Source organism: Amblyomma mixtum, chromosome 5 (assembly GCF_055824585.1).
Source record: "Amblyomma mixtum isolate Tamu chromosome 5, ASM5582458v1, whole genome shotgun sequence".
Classification (NCBI taxonomy): domain Eukaryota; kingdom Metazoa; phylum Arthropoda; class Arachnida; order Ixodida; family Ixodidae; genus Amblyomma; species Amblyomma mixtum.
The window spans coordinates 136,088,335-136,101,929 of NC_143016.1; the positions used below are offsets into that span (position 1 = coordinate 136,088,335).

The 13,595-nt window shown below is 46.2% G+C and overlaps 2 pseudogenes across 1 annotated transcript in view; both read left to right on the forward strand.

Moving 5' to 3' along the window:
• Window positions 1-8,941: 8,941 nt before the first annotated feature.
• On the forward strand, window positions 8,942-10,292 carry LOC149343873 (legumain pseudogene; annotated as a pseudogene).
• LOC149343874 (legumain pseudogene) overlaps window positions 9,887-13,595 on the forward strand; it is a 57,836-nt pseudogene continuing 54,127 nt past the window's right edge. Inside the window, exon 1 of the transcript XR_016282733.1 lies at window positions 9,887-9,997. The product of XR_016282733.1 is annotated as a legumain pseudogene (transcript). The remainder of the gene's footprint in view (window positions 9,998-13,595) is intronic.

The window sequence follows — 13,595 nt, forward strand, 5'->3', positions numbered from 1 at the left end:
GATTTTCGCTTTCTAGGAGCCCTTAAATCCAAACATACCTCAACTTTCCTTTCCGATTTCCACTTCAGTTTCTTAGAAATTGTACTGAAGCTCCTACAATGACATGATTTGCGTCTGTAGGCAGTAGTTTGTTAGTGTCTACGTTAGCTTCACCATGAGCAGCTGCACCAACAGCATCAGCAGCAGCCTGGTTAGGCCCATTGCAGGAAAAAGACCTCTCCGACATCGCACCAATGAATCCTGTCTTGTGGCTGTTGAGGCCACCTTACCCACGCAAGCTTTATAAGCTCATCGGACAACGTTCATGAAATAATTCAGCCTTGCCTCATTAATTGTAAAGATGTAAAGTCGCAGAATTTTGATGGAGGCGAAATTTTAGCGGCCCAAGTACTGTGCGATATCAGCGCACGTTAAAGCACCCCAGGCGGTCGAAATTAATGAAGCCCTTCACTAAGGCGCCCCTCATAGTGAGTCGCTTTTTGACGTTAAACTAGCACAAACCAAACCAGTAACGTAAACACGCAACAGCCGACCTTGAAAAAGTGAAAAGTGAAACCCTTGACGTGTTCGTTCTCATCCACACATACAATGCAAAAATCACATCATAGACCGCTATTGTGATCATGTTGTTTCAACAAACTACTGCCAGCAAAATCCATGTTCATCTTCAAGAACTGATGAGGAGACTTTCGCACAAGAGTGGCGCGCCCTCCTGTTCGCGAGCTGAGCCTTTCAGTGATTCTCATTTTCATAGCGCTTTCATTTTTTCATTCTGCGCCCAATCACTATAGCACGTCTGCTTTTATAAACTTGATTTTCAAAGAACAAGTTGGCAAAAGGAACGTACGCGTTCATCACCTATTAACTGTACTCGGCTCGTGATCGTGAAGGGGATTTCGATTACCCCACTGTAATGATCTCGTGACCATGGTCTCCTTTATGCGATCCCGAATTAAGGGTAATAACTCGCATTGCTGTGGTTCCCAGTGAAGACGTAACGCACTTTCGCCTGGGTATTGTCTGCGTGGAACGGGGCCCTAACGCGAATGAGTCACTATTGTACCGGTCCTCTAAAGAGGCCAGACAGTTGACTCTTTCGAAACTGGGGAGGTAGTGGTTGTAACTCTATAGGCTAGGCAGGAAGGGCAACGTCCTCTATTTCCTGAATGTTTTCACAATTTTCCTGTGAATTTATTAAAAAAAGAAACCGCAACGTCGGACACAAATAAACAGTCGTTTCTTAGTGGCGAAGTGTGCTCTACGACTAATTTTAAATGTGCATTAGATAGGTGGTTAGCTGCCCTTTTAAATGGGAGCCTTTGTAGTCGAAATTGTGGCTTCTGGTTGTTTTTTCAAAGAACAGTGGGTAAATGGCCCACATATCACTGTGCAGCTCGGTACCACACTAGCGTGCGGTGAGAGAAATCAACGTTACGTTTTAGTCTTGCGTCTCCACTACAAACGGCAACACATTGAAAATATAGAACTTACATTGCCGGTCAACCCAACATAATACGCAAAATCCCTGTCAGGATAATGCGAAGGCTTGGGATTCTGAATGTGCAGAATAAAAAGAAAATAATGAAGAATCTTGGCGATTAGGCAATTTTCTATGCTACAGCGCGTTGCAAGGACATTGGGCAGCTTCGCCCTAGCTACCGCAATTATTCGCACAACGCGCCATATCGCAGCAGGCGTACGATATACACGCAGCAGGCAGAACGAACGCCGCACTGTGGTTTCAAGGACGCTGCTATCAGGGGACGCCCGCATAGAGTTTCTTACTATTACCTAGAGGGAAAGCTGGCGACCTGTCTATGGGAGTTTGCATGGCGACCCCTCGAGACCACTTCAGCCATCATGGGCGCTCAAAGCATCATGGGGCGGTGAGCTACTTGTTGCGGAACTGCAACTTTTGGCCAAAAAATAATAAAAAAATAAAGCTGTTTGATAACTACAAACGTCCTAACATTCAAAATCTTGTCTAATGATTGCAACAAACGAGAAGAAAAGCATTTAAGTGTAAAGTGTGCCCAAAATAAGAGACGACTCGCTCTCCTACTGGCCTAGTAATGAACGCTATAAAAACTAATATTTCGTAACTAACAGGCGCACTTTTAAAAGTAAATATGTTTTCAAAAAAGATATTGTTGCTGAAATACTATAAGAAGTTTTTTAATGGCATTTCGGCAAAGTGCAACCTTTTATTGGCGTCGTGTGTCGTCGCGTTTTCACTACTATGGATTTTGCCCACTGCGTTCGCGCGAAAGTCGTCTGCGCACACACGAACAGCGTTTTCGGAATGAAACGTCTTAGTAGTGCCACTCCATGTTCCCGAAAAACTACGACTGTTCCGCAACAAGTAGCTCACCGCCCCATGATGCTTTGGGCGTCCATGGTGGCTGAAGTGCAGCGCCGCCAGCTTTCCCTCTAGTAATAGTAAGAAACTCTATGGACGCCCGAGAGTGGGCGCATTTGTTTTTCCAGTCCCGGACTACTTGCTGACAAGTCTCGGCTTCGGCTCTGACAGGAAACAGCGTCATGGTCACATGACCTACTTGTCAGAGACTGCTCGCGGACTCGCCGCCAGAGCCGGGCTCCCCCTCGGTTACCGTACCATGACGCTGCCATCTACTAGCAGACGATGCAAGCCAAGGCCACCACGACGCCGAAGCAATGCCGTGCGCTCGATCATGATACTGAGTCGATTTGAAGACCATACTGTCAGCTTAGCGTAGGTGCATTACAGAACTGAGCTTCGGGGATATGCTCGCCGCTACTGCTTGCGGCGAAATTTGCGCAAAGTAGCCCAACTCGTTGCAGATAGGGAGATAGACGAAAGCCTTCGCAAAAATGTTGACAGGAAGCGCTATAGCCACTCAAGTATACGAGTGGTTCACCTGCGATGCTTTCAGGTAAGCGCGCAGACAGCATGTCGCAAAACAAGCGAACAAGAAGCTATTGACGACACGAGCAAACAAGATGCGCTCGCAGCTCAGAACGCGCGTGTGTGTTGGTGGATTTCAAGAAAATAGAACGAAGATGGAAAACAAGGAGTCTTACGATGACTCAAGGAGGAGCTACGGAGCTCATGTGAAGGTTTAACACATGATATCGTCCTCTAGGAACGCGAAAAGTGCGCAAAATGCACAGAGTCTAACTCAATATGGCTGGCAGCGCAGCTCGTAGCTGTCGTTCTGCTGGCTCCCTCGCAGCCCCGAGTAGCCCGCGGACTGCCATAGGCGACAAACGAACGCGTTGCTATGACGATGCAGGCAGCTTTCTGACTGGTGGGCGGAGCTTTGGGGCTGCCGCTTTGGGGCGGCGGACTGGAGTCCGCAAGTAGTCCCGGACAGTCCGGGACCGAAAAACAAATGCGCTTAGTGGGGCATGCTTCCCTTGCCCTCTTAATCCTCGGCGCAACTGAGCGGCGGCCGGCACCAGCGGTGGCAGCGTTACGATAACGGAGGGAAGCCTCTCCTGGCCCATTCAAAGTGGCCTCAGGTTTTTTTACCAAGACTACGTTACACCTGACCGCAACCTTTTTCAGGCTGTGCGCCACTATATACGGAGCCACTTGTGTTCGCGTTTCTCCTGGCCTGCACTGGTGCTTGTTCTCCCTTTCATTCTCGTAATAGTATTTCTGCTACTCCAGTACTGCAGACATAGAGCATCGGAAACCCGCCTTTTTAAGTCTGTCGATCGAAATGTCAAGACTAGCCTCAACCATGTCAGCAGAGGACTTAACCAGTGGAAATTGCAGGCAAAGAGGCGTTAGCTCTTTTGATTAACTCGGAATGCGTGGAAACATAAAGCAGCAATACTTTCTTTGTTCTGGAAAAATACACCCAACAAACAGGTCCTCCAAAACACTTCACGATAACATCTAAAAGCAAAAAACAACTATTCAGGAGTAGTTGATGCTTAAAGGCAAGGCCTTTCCCAGGTTTTCTGGACAGACCTAGGATTCTTTCCACACTACTGACGTGTCAATGTATAGTTACTTCTTAAAATCACCAAAAATCACAAACGCATTTTCTCCGAAGGGCAGAACAGCAGTTATTACGATACGTGTCGCCTTTCGTTGCAATCTGAGAGACCTAAAGTACTTCACGAGCCGTCTTATCGCAACTCTGTCCAGAAACCTGATACCATTAGGCACCGGCTCACATTTGCACTGTACGCTGTGAAGGGGCAAATTCGACCCAGTTCCCGTTTCTAACCAACAGTGTGCCCCCATGCTCTGTCGTTGATTCAGCTACCTCTTCGTCCCACGCCTCTCCACAGCTCAGTGGGCGTGTCACACACGACACCAGCCGCACAGTCCACAAAGGGTTCGCCATGTCTCTTTTCGAACTCGGGCTTCTTCTTTCGCTGGGTACGAGTGCGCAATCCACTCAGCTTTCTTCGAACTGAGAAGACGATAGCTACGTGATATCTGACCGCAACTGAGATTACGAGATTGCGTTCTTCTGCGAACATACCAGCCGCACTCCAAAGGCATGGCAACGCGCGGGGTAAACTCAATACCGCGTACTTATGTAGAGGATAAGAACGAAGGTTGTGGGAAAAACTTGATTGTTAATGGTTTATCGGAGTTTACCGCCCCAAAGCGACTCAGGCCATGAGGGGCGCCGTAGTGAAGGGCTCCGGAAATTTCGACCACCTGGGGTTCTTTACCGTGCACTGACAACGCACAGTACACGAGCTTCTAGGATTTGCCTCTATCGAAATTCATCCGCCGCGGCCGGGATCGAACCCGTGTGTTTCGGGACAGCAGCCGAGCGCCATAACCACTGAGCCACCACTGCCGCGGGTGTGGGAAAAGTATGGTTAACAAAACTATTTCGCCATATGCGGAGGGAAGCAGAGTATATATGTTTATGAAAGGATGTTTTTTTTTAATTATTTATAAGTGTGAGGCAGCGATGAAATATTCTTAACTACTGTTATGAAAACATAGATGGATCCCGCCGCGGTGACTCAGTGGTTAAGGAGCTCGTCTACTGAGCAAGGGTACCCGGATTCTAACCCGTTTCGTGATGGAGGCGAAATGTAAGAGGCGCCTATGTGCTGTGCGATGTCAGTACATGTTAAAGATCTCCAGGTGGCCGAAATTATTCCGGAGACCTTCCGTACTGCACCTCTTTCTTCCTTTTTTCTTTCAATCAATCCTTTATCCCTTCCCGTACGGTGCTGTTCTGGCGTCCACTGATATATGTGTCACAGGTAGTGTGTCATTTCCTTTCCTCAAAACCTATTGTCAATTTTCAAAACATAGATTGGAATATTCCAGGTTTCGAGTACCCAGCAAAATATTGATTTATATTTTGTCCTGCGCTCGAACCAAGTAGTTGAGATTGGCATAAAAAACAACGCTGCACGTTTTTGACGATTATTGAAAAGCGACTGCAGAATATTGCAAGATACTGTTATGGGGCTTTTGGCGGAAATGATCTAATATTGCTATACATAGCAATATCTTGCTCTTAAAGTTTGTCTTGCGCTTGTGCTCAGTAAAGAATTCCATGTAAAACCAGTGCTGTGGATTTTTGACGATAAGTAACCAAAAACTAGCAGCATCACGAGACGGCAGCTATGCGGATATAGCGAATCTTATGGCACAACGTTACGATATAAGAAAAATTGAGTTCATGAAACTGTTGCCATTTGCAAAAAAATTTTTTAAGGAATTTCTCAGCAACCGATTTTCTCGTGCTCTCACCTATACACTCATGCCGTAAAACAAATTATGGTGCAAGGCTGCGACCTATTCCCCAGCTGATATAAGACACTGGTGGAGAACAAAACCAATATAAGTCATTTGACAAGACTCGATGTATTTCCTTATAAGGCCACACAATCAGGAATGTTAAGATAGCGCCCCAAAAACGCAGTTAAGCCAACTGTGAACTTGCACCGGGCAGAAATAGCAGCATTAGCGAGAAAAGAGCGACTTCTGAACAGAGAAAAATGCTTCCGCTCTGTAGAGCTGCTCACATGCTGTGACGTTCGAGGCCACTCGAGCGAGTAAAGATTAGATTGCCTAAAGTTAGATTGCCTTAGCGTTGCGTCTCGTGAAGTGGAGGGGCTCCTTTGTTAGACGTGTGCGCGTGACACCGGTGCGGTGATTAAATGGTCGCCCATCTCTCGAATCAAGTGCTTCGATAAAGGTCGAAAAGCCTGCATGACTCTCCCAGCCAATGTCTAGTTCTTGTCATGCGCACAAGTTTAAGTTCAGTGGGTTTCCGCACTGGGAGTGGTTCTCGAAGAGAAGTCGTGCTCGAGACAGTCCAAAGAGAACAGCCGTGCATGGAGAGGGACTCGCGATTTTTAAACCCTGGACATCGCAATTCACTTTCGGCGATTAGATAGAAACAATAGGTTAGGAATGGCATCCGACTTCTGTTCATTGTTTGTTGTAAGAAACAATGAGCGATATGTCGACGGTGGTTGCGACGCCCGCGCGAACAGGTCTGCAAGCATGACAGTGCAACCACCGTCGACATTTCAGCCTGCCGGATCAATGTGGTCGTCGCGCCACACCAGCAGCTGATTTCGTTCACTCAAGTCAGGATTGAGAGCAGCAAAATCGTGGCACGCGAATGCGCTAGCCACGTGATTTTTTTTGGTGTATTTCGCGGCTTTCTTTGGAGCTCTGAAAAAAGATACACGGGAGGCTTTTTTCATCGCAAAAAAAATGGAATGGGGGTTTCTGAAGGCGCTCTCCAACTTTGCTATTCACATTTGCTGTCTAAAGTCAATATTTACGCATTTAGGACAATTATCTTAATTGTTACTTAGTTAATTGCAAAACAAAAAATTGACAATCATGCGCAAGCCGGTTGCTAGGTATATGTAATTGGTTTCCCTGGCCTACCTCAAATTTTTTGCCTTTTAACCCTTGGTTAATGTTAGCTTGGACACCCTGTATATGCTAGAGAGCAACATAAAGCAGAGGGATTTAGTCAGCTCTACGTTAAGGGGTAGGCTGGCTAGCAATGCAGCTTCCTGAAACTGCACATCCAACTTCAATTCTCGGCAGATAATACAAACTTCATTCGGCTTAATACAGACGTTATCACACCTCCAAAGGCTTGACTCCCATGTTACGTTAGCTCTTAACTCACTGAATGTGGGCGTTATTTCTAAGCACCCCTCTGACTGTCCCTGCTGCCGGGTTCATGCAAGCTCCCCAAGGGAAGCATTTAATGACTAGAAAACACGGGCGTTTTAAATGAAGCAAAGTGGTACTTCCAGAAGTGAACGTGAAGAAAAAAAAAAGAAGTAAAGCGTAAACACAAGCATTCTAAGTCCGTGAAAGACTTCAATCTACCCTTGATTCTATTTTTAGACTAAGCAATGCGAAAGAGTGCAACTCTTTAGGAGTTACGCAGAGTAGTTGTGAAAGTTAGGGAAATAAACTGTCTGAACTGACTGCATAACGCAGGGCGCCTGCTCCATAACAAGTTCAGGGCATTCTCAGGGAGTTGATGAAAATAGCTTTTGATGGACTCTAGAAATAACCACAGTACCGAATGACCACTTACTTGAACAAAGCTGTACATCCCTGTAAGCAGAGAAAGGACAGTGTTGGAAAGCTTGATATAAACATCCTATTCGCAATTTTTACGTGATAAACTGTGTGTTTTCTTTTTCGCATCGTAAGTATACATTGAGCCCCGAAGATAGTGTTGACGTCCTGCAAGCTGAGGGATGTATAATAAATTTAATTGATTTTATCGGAAACCTTATAAAGTGTACGAGTGACAAGCGATAGAGGCAAGAAGGAGAGATACAGGAAAAGCGCTGTAACTTGCAATTACTCTCCCGCGCAACATATATTAGCAATACGCAAATCTCATGCAACAAGCCCGACAAAAACCTCTATTGTACCGAAAAGGCTTGCGATAAATAAGACCCATGGTAAGAGCCCTCCCGAGCATCATGTTTATCACTGCAAGGCTTAAAAGCCGTAAGTTATTGAAATGAGTGATTCTTTAGAATAATTTTCGACAAATCAACAATATCCGAGTTTTTTCTTTTGGAAGTGTAGTTTAACACAAACTCCTATTTGCTAAATCTCCAGTGAAGAAGAAATGATCTATCATTTCCTGCACTTTCGCAGATGATTCTCTCACTCGAGAGTGGGGTAGAAAAATATGCTGCATTTGCACCGCATTGCTTCAGAATTCACGTTTGCTTTGCTTGGAGCCGGCATGTTTGTACATAGGCACAGGAGTTTATGCTTCGCCTCTAACATTTTTCTGTTCGACTCAAGACTGCTCTCTGCTAAGACTGATTCGTTTTGCGGTTCTCGAATTCTTGAATATGAACGACAGATTTGTTCTACACTGCCCGCTCTACTGGGCACAACAGTTAGCTTTTTTTCGATTATTTACACTATTCAACATTATATTGGTTTTGTATATTGATTTTTACTGTTACGCTCTATTCCTCAAAGTTAATTGTCATGATAATTACGAATATGCCAAGGACCCGACACTTGGTTAATTTTCCAGCGTAGGCATGCGCCATTGGACGCTTGGAAATGAACAAAAGCGAAATTTCTCATACGGTCTTTATATTTCGCTGCGCAGCAGACTAGCAAGCGTCCACACGAACGAATCTCGTAGGCGCCGGTGACACGTTTGCAATTATCATGTAGGCGCATTTTTAGTAGCTGGTCCCTTGAAATATGCTGCAGCCCAATTTGCTTGCAGCAATATCAGCTATGCTGCTGAAGAATTAGTCTTTGGGACTTTGCCTCACATTGAAGAGCTACGCCTGGTAAGATAAAGCTGGACTTTCGCAGAACCTGTCTCATATCTGTAAATCACGTGCTCTATCGGAACACAATACGCCATGATATGACTGTTAGCATAGCCGCTACAATAAAAAGCAGCGATCGGGCGAGTTGGTGGTCACAGTGCATGCGAACATGGCACCCATGCGCAAGCTTTTGCTGCTGTTGCTGTCTACCGCACTGGCACTGGCCGCTTCATCGGTCCACCCCAAGTACAGCGACGATGCTTCCAGCGACAAGCCAAAACTGTGGGCGCTTCTTGTCGCCGGCTCATACATTTACGACAACTACAGGCACCAAGCAGACATCTGTCACGCCTACCACGTGCTCCGCAACCACGGTATTCCTGACGAGAGAATTGTTGTCATGATGTACGATGATATTGCCAACAGCCAGTATAATCCAACGCCAGGTATAATCATCAATCATCCCAATGGAAAAGACGTATACGCCGGAGTGCCCAAAGACTACACCAAGCACCTCGTGACCCCTCAAAACTTCCTCGACATTCTTCAAGGCAAGAAAGTGAAAGGCGGCAGCGGTAAAGTCATCGCCAGCGGTCCCAACGACCACATTTTCGTCAACTTTGCTGACCACGGGGCGCCTGGTCTCATTGCATTCCCACATGACGAGCTGCATGCTCAACCGTTCATAAACGTAATCAAGGAAATGCACGAGCAAAAAAAGTTCGCCAAGATGGTTATCTACATTGAAGCTTGCGAATCTGGGTCCATGTTCGATGGCCTGCTTCCCAAGAATGTGGACGTGTACGCCACTACTGCAGCGAACTCCCATGAGTCTTCATACGCCTGCTACTGGAATGAAAAGAGACAGGTCTATTTGGGCGACTGGTACAGCGTCAACTGGATGGAAGACTCGGACAGGCAAGATCTCCACAAAGAGACTCTCAATGATCAGTTCGAGATAGTTAAGAAAAAAACCAACACAAGTCACGTCATGAGATTCGGCGATCTCAGCATTGGAAAGCTTTCACTGAGTGAATTCCAGGGTGAAAAGAGTGCGAAGCCCACTGTTTTACCAGAAGTGTCCCCCACTCTCGTGCCCAGTCGTGATGTACCCGTCGCCATCCTACGAAGGAAACTGGCGAAAGCTACAGACTCAACCACGCAAGGATCACTGAGGCGACAGCTGCACAGAGTTCTGCGGAACAGGCTTTTCCTGAAAGAAAAAGTGAGCGAGATTGCCAATTTTGTCGTGCAAGGAAAAGGAAATAACGCCGAATCGCTTTTGCTCGCGAAGGCACGCCTTACAAACTTTGAATGCTATGAAAAGGCTGTCCGATATTTTAACGATAAGTGTTTCAAGCTCTCCAGGAATCCATATGCCCTCGAGTACCTCCGCGTTCTGGTCAACATGTGTGAGTCAGGGTACAAGAGTTCCGAGATCAGTGAAGGTATGGACATGGCATGTACTCACCCAACTGTTATAGATATTGTATAAAAATAAAAATAAGCGTGCATTAGCATCAAGCCTCCAGTGTTATGTGCAAGCGTAAAACTGAGGTATGTATCTTTAGAAGATTGCACTTTCGGCATAATAATTATATTTTGGGGATCAAAGAAGGTGCATAGAAGATTTGTTTTGCATTCTTTTACATATGCTCGTTTAAATCGATTGCTATGATTATACTGTGCAGTCGATGCAAAAAAAAGTACATACACAGGGTTAACAATATGCCGTTTTGCTTTTTAGGTTCGGTGGCTTTGAAGTTTCGGGCGTAACCTAGGAAGAAATATGTTTGCAGTCCTCATCCTGTTAGAAACGTTCAAAAGCGGTCCATCAATATAGGAGAAATATGTTTCACCTTTTCGCAAAGACAAACGGTCTTGCGGTTGCAAGATCGTTCTTTCCACAATTCTGCAGTCAGCAGTCATAGCTACTGAACTGGCTCGACGGAGATTACGAAGTCTTCTTATCGTGAGAAAACGGCTTAGGTTCTGTTGGTTCTGTCAGAGATGGACCACACAATTCTACCCAATTGCAGTCGTTGCGATGAAAATTCCTTCTCAGCTAGTAGCATCTTTAGTGCCAAATGCTAGAACTCTTCTTGTCTCGGTGAGAACAGATACCTTTAACATAACGTATACCGCGTTACTGCTGTCCATACCGGAGAACCGGTATCCCGCCCACCACCAGCGCGCACGAGCTGATTGTACCTGATGCTGTAGGCGTCCGCGCAACTACCGTGCCTCGACCGCCAGCGGCGCTTTCAGGGTGAATACACTGCTCTCGATGGTGGTTTCTAGTGTTTAGTTTTACTTTTTATGCGGATTTAACGTTCCAAAGCGGCTCAGTCTATGACGGACGCCGTAGTGAAGGGCTCCGGATATTTCGACCACCTAGGGTCTTTTAACGAGCACTGACATCGCGCAGTACACGCGCCTCTGGAATTTTACCTCCATCGAAATTCGACCGCTGCGGTCAGGATCTAACACGCGTCTTTTGTGTCAGTAGCCAAGCGCCATAATCACTGAGCCACCGCAGCGGCGCTTGTTTGGTCCTACTTTCCCGTTTGGCTGCACTGAGCGCTGTGTAGCGGCGGCCCATTTGGAAGAGCAAACTGCCGCTACTGCACACAATGCGGAAATTTGGTGTCCTGCAAAACAAGATGGTTGCAGAGATTGCAGAGGAAATCAGAGTTCCTCATGCTAAAGTATGTTATGTTTCGAAGATAAGATTGCCGAGAACATCAGGTCCTTGTGAACGGTCGTTTTATTCGTACAGCGGACGTAGCATATTCTAGTGCTGTCCCCAGACCCAGATAGGCTAAATTTCGGTTACTTTTCCAGCAATAGAGATTACTTAATTCGAGCCACACTTGACAAAGACTTCCATTCAGACAGTTTCTCGTTCTCCACGGAATCAAATACGAAAAGCCCGCTTTGACGGCTGTTCATTTCAGTAATTATGAGAAAGGAACTTTAAAATTGAGCATTGTACCTCCACCCTCAGCAAAAATTGGCCTGGACTGCAAGCGTTTCGCATGCCTTACCTTGCATAATTTGGAGTTTGTTAATTTACAGCCGTCTCGCTCGATTCCTACTTTTTCTGCGCGTGCGGTACAGAGTAAAGCCTCGTTTCCTTTTCTTGTGTGGGCAGAACACCCGGGAAAACAAAACTCCATCATATCTTGATCTCCGACTGCTGCATAACACACACAACACAACCTGACTTCAAGCAAGGGGGTGCGGCCCGACAGTCTAAACTGCCCTGTTTCGCCTCGGTTTTGAAATTTCTTGCAATATTCGCCGCCTATCTTCTTCAGATTAAAGACGTCGCAGCATTTTTTTTCTCCCGATTACAGCCTCCTCGGCACATATCGCACCTTCTGCAGTACACTGTCCGAATTCTTAAGTTTTGCCCAGTACAACAGAAGAACCTGCGCCGGTGGCGTAGGCCTGGTATGCTCTAATCACCCCCCTGCCCACTGCTCCAAGGGGAGGCGGGAGTATTACAGATGCAAATTTTCCGACCGTCTCTTTAGAACCTGAAGATAAAGTCATTTCCCAGTATTTTTATCAACAAGCGGGAGAGGGGGTGTCGGGAGAGGCTCCTTTCTTAGGCTTCACACTGCCCGATCAGTAAAATTCATCACGCGTGCTTCTGGGCAAGCATCTCCTAAGGCTTACTTTTGTTTGCCTCACTTGGCGACAGAAGCAGAGAGCTTGTATGCAGTCGTCACTCGTCCGTGTCTTTCTGCGCACCTTATTTCAAATGCGCAAACGCGGTTTTCCAACTAGCCTAGCCCTATGCATTAAAGAGAAATCAATTGCTCTTCCCGACCACTTTCGAGTGAAGCGGCAAGCCAGCCTTTTCGGAAACTTGGGCAGACGCGGTTCTGCGGAGGCAAGTAGGGAGGCCGGCGTTATTCCAACTCCCGTCTGTTAGTTTATCCTGACGATAGTAATGGTACTGAAACGAAGCGGTTATCAGTGGCTGCTTTTGTGAGGTTTCCTTGTGAATCAGGTGCTTTTGGTAGTTTTCATTTCGAAAAGAAAATAATAGACGCTTTACAGAAATGTGCCTACGAATGAGGCTACTTAGCAACAACGAATCAACAAAACCTTGTCGCATCATACCATAAATCTGCGTGCGGTCAACGCCGCCAGAGAGAAACAATGGGCTGCATTATTTTGCTGCGGAACAAGCCACGAAGGGCTTGACAAAGCAGTTCAGAAAATATGACCATTCGGTTTAAAACGCGTCTTCAGCTGTCCACCCTAAAAGAGTGCAAGACGGACAATTTGGGACTGAAATTTGCCAGTAGTGCGGCTAATTATCCATATATGGCACAGTAAAATGAAAAATATATCCCAGTGAATGTTGGAAAAATGGATGTTAACTATACAAAAAAATCAATATGTTTGGCAGTTCATCGCTCACGCTGCTGGCGTACTCAAGAAACTTGGGGCCTTGTTAGCAGCCCTTACAATAAATGAAGCATAATGCAACAAAATTTGGCGACCCTGATACATTACATTACGACTACGAACTAACACCAAACAACCGCTGTTCTTGTTCAGCGGAGCTAGTGAGTGGAATTAAAAGCAGTCCGTCATGACTTTTCGATTGTCGTGTAGTCGGAGTGACTGCTCCATGCGTAATATATGCTTAGAAGTGTCAGGTGGTTACTGTAACGACTGAAGCAGCAATGCACGGCCTACTTCCAGTTCAGTCGCATATTGCAGTCGCCACGCAACCACAAAAAAAACCACGCCACAGGCATAACTCGCAGTACGCGACGGGCGTGGCACCCAACATGATGCTG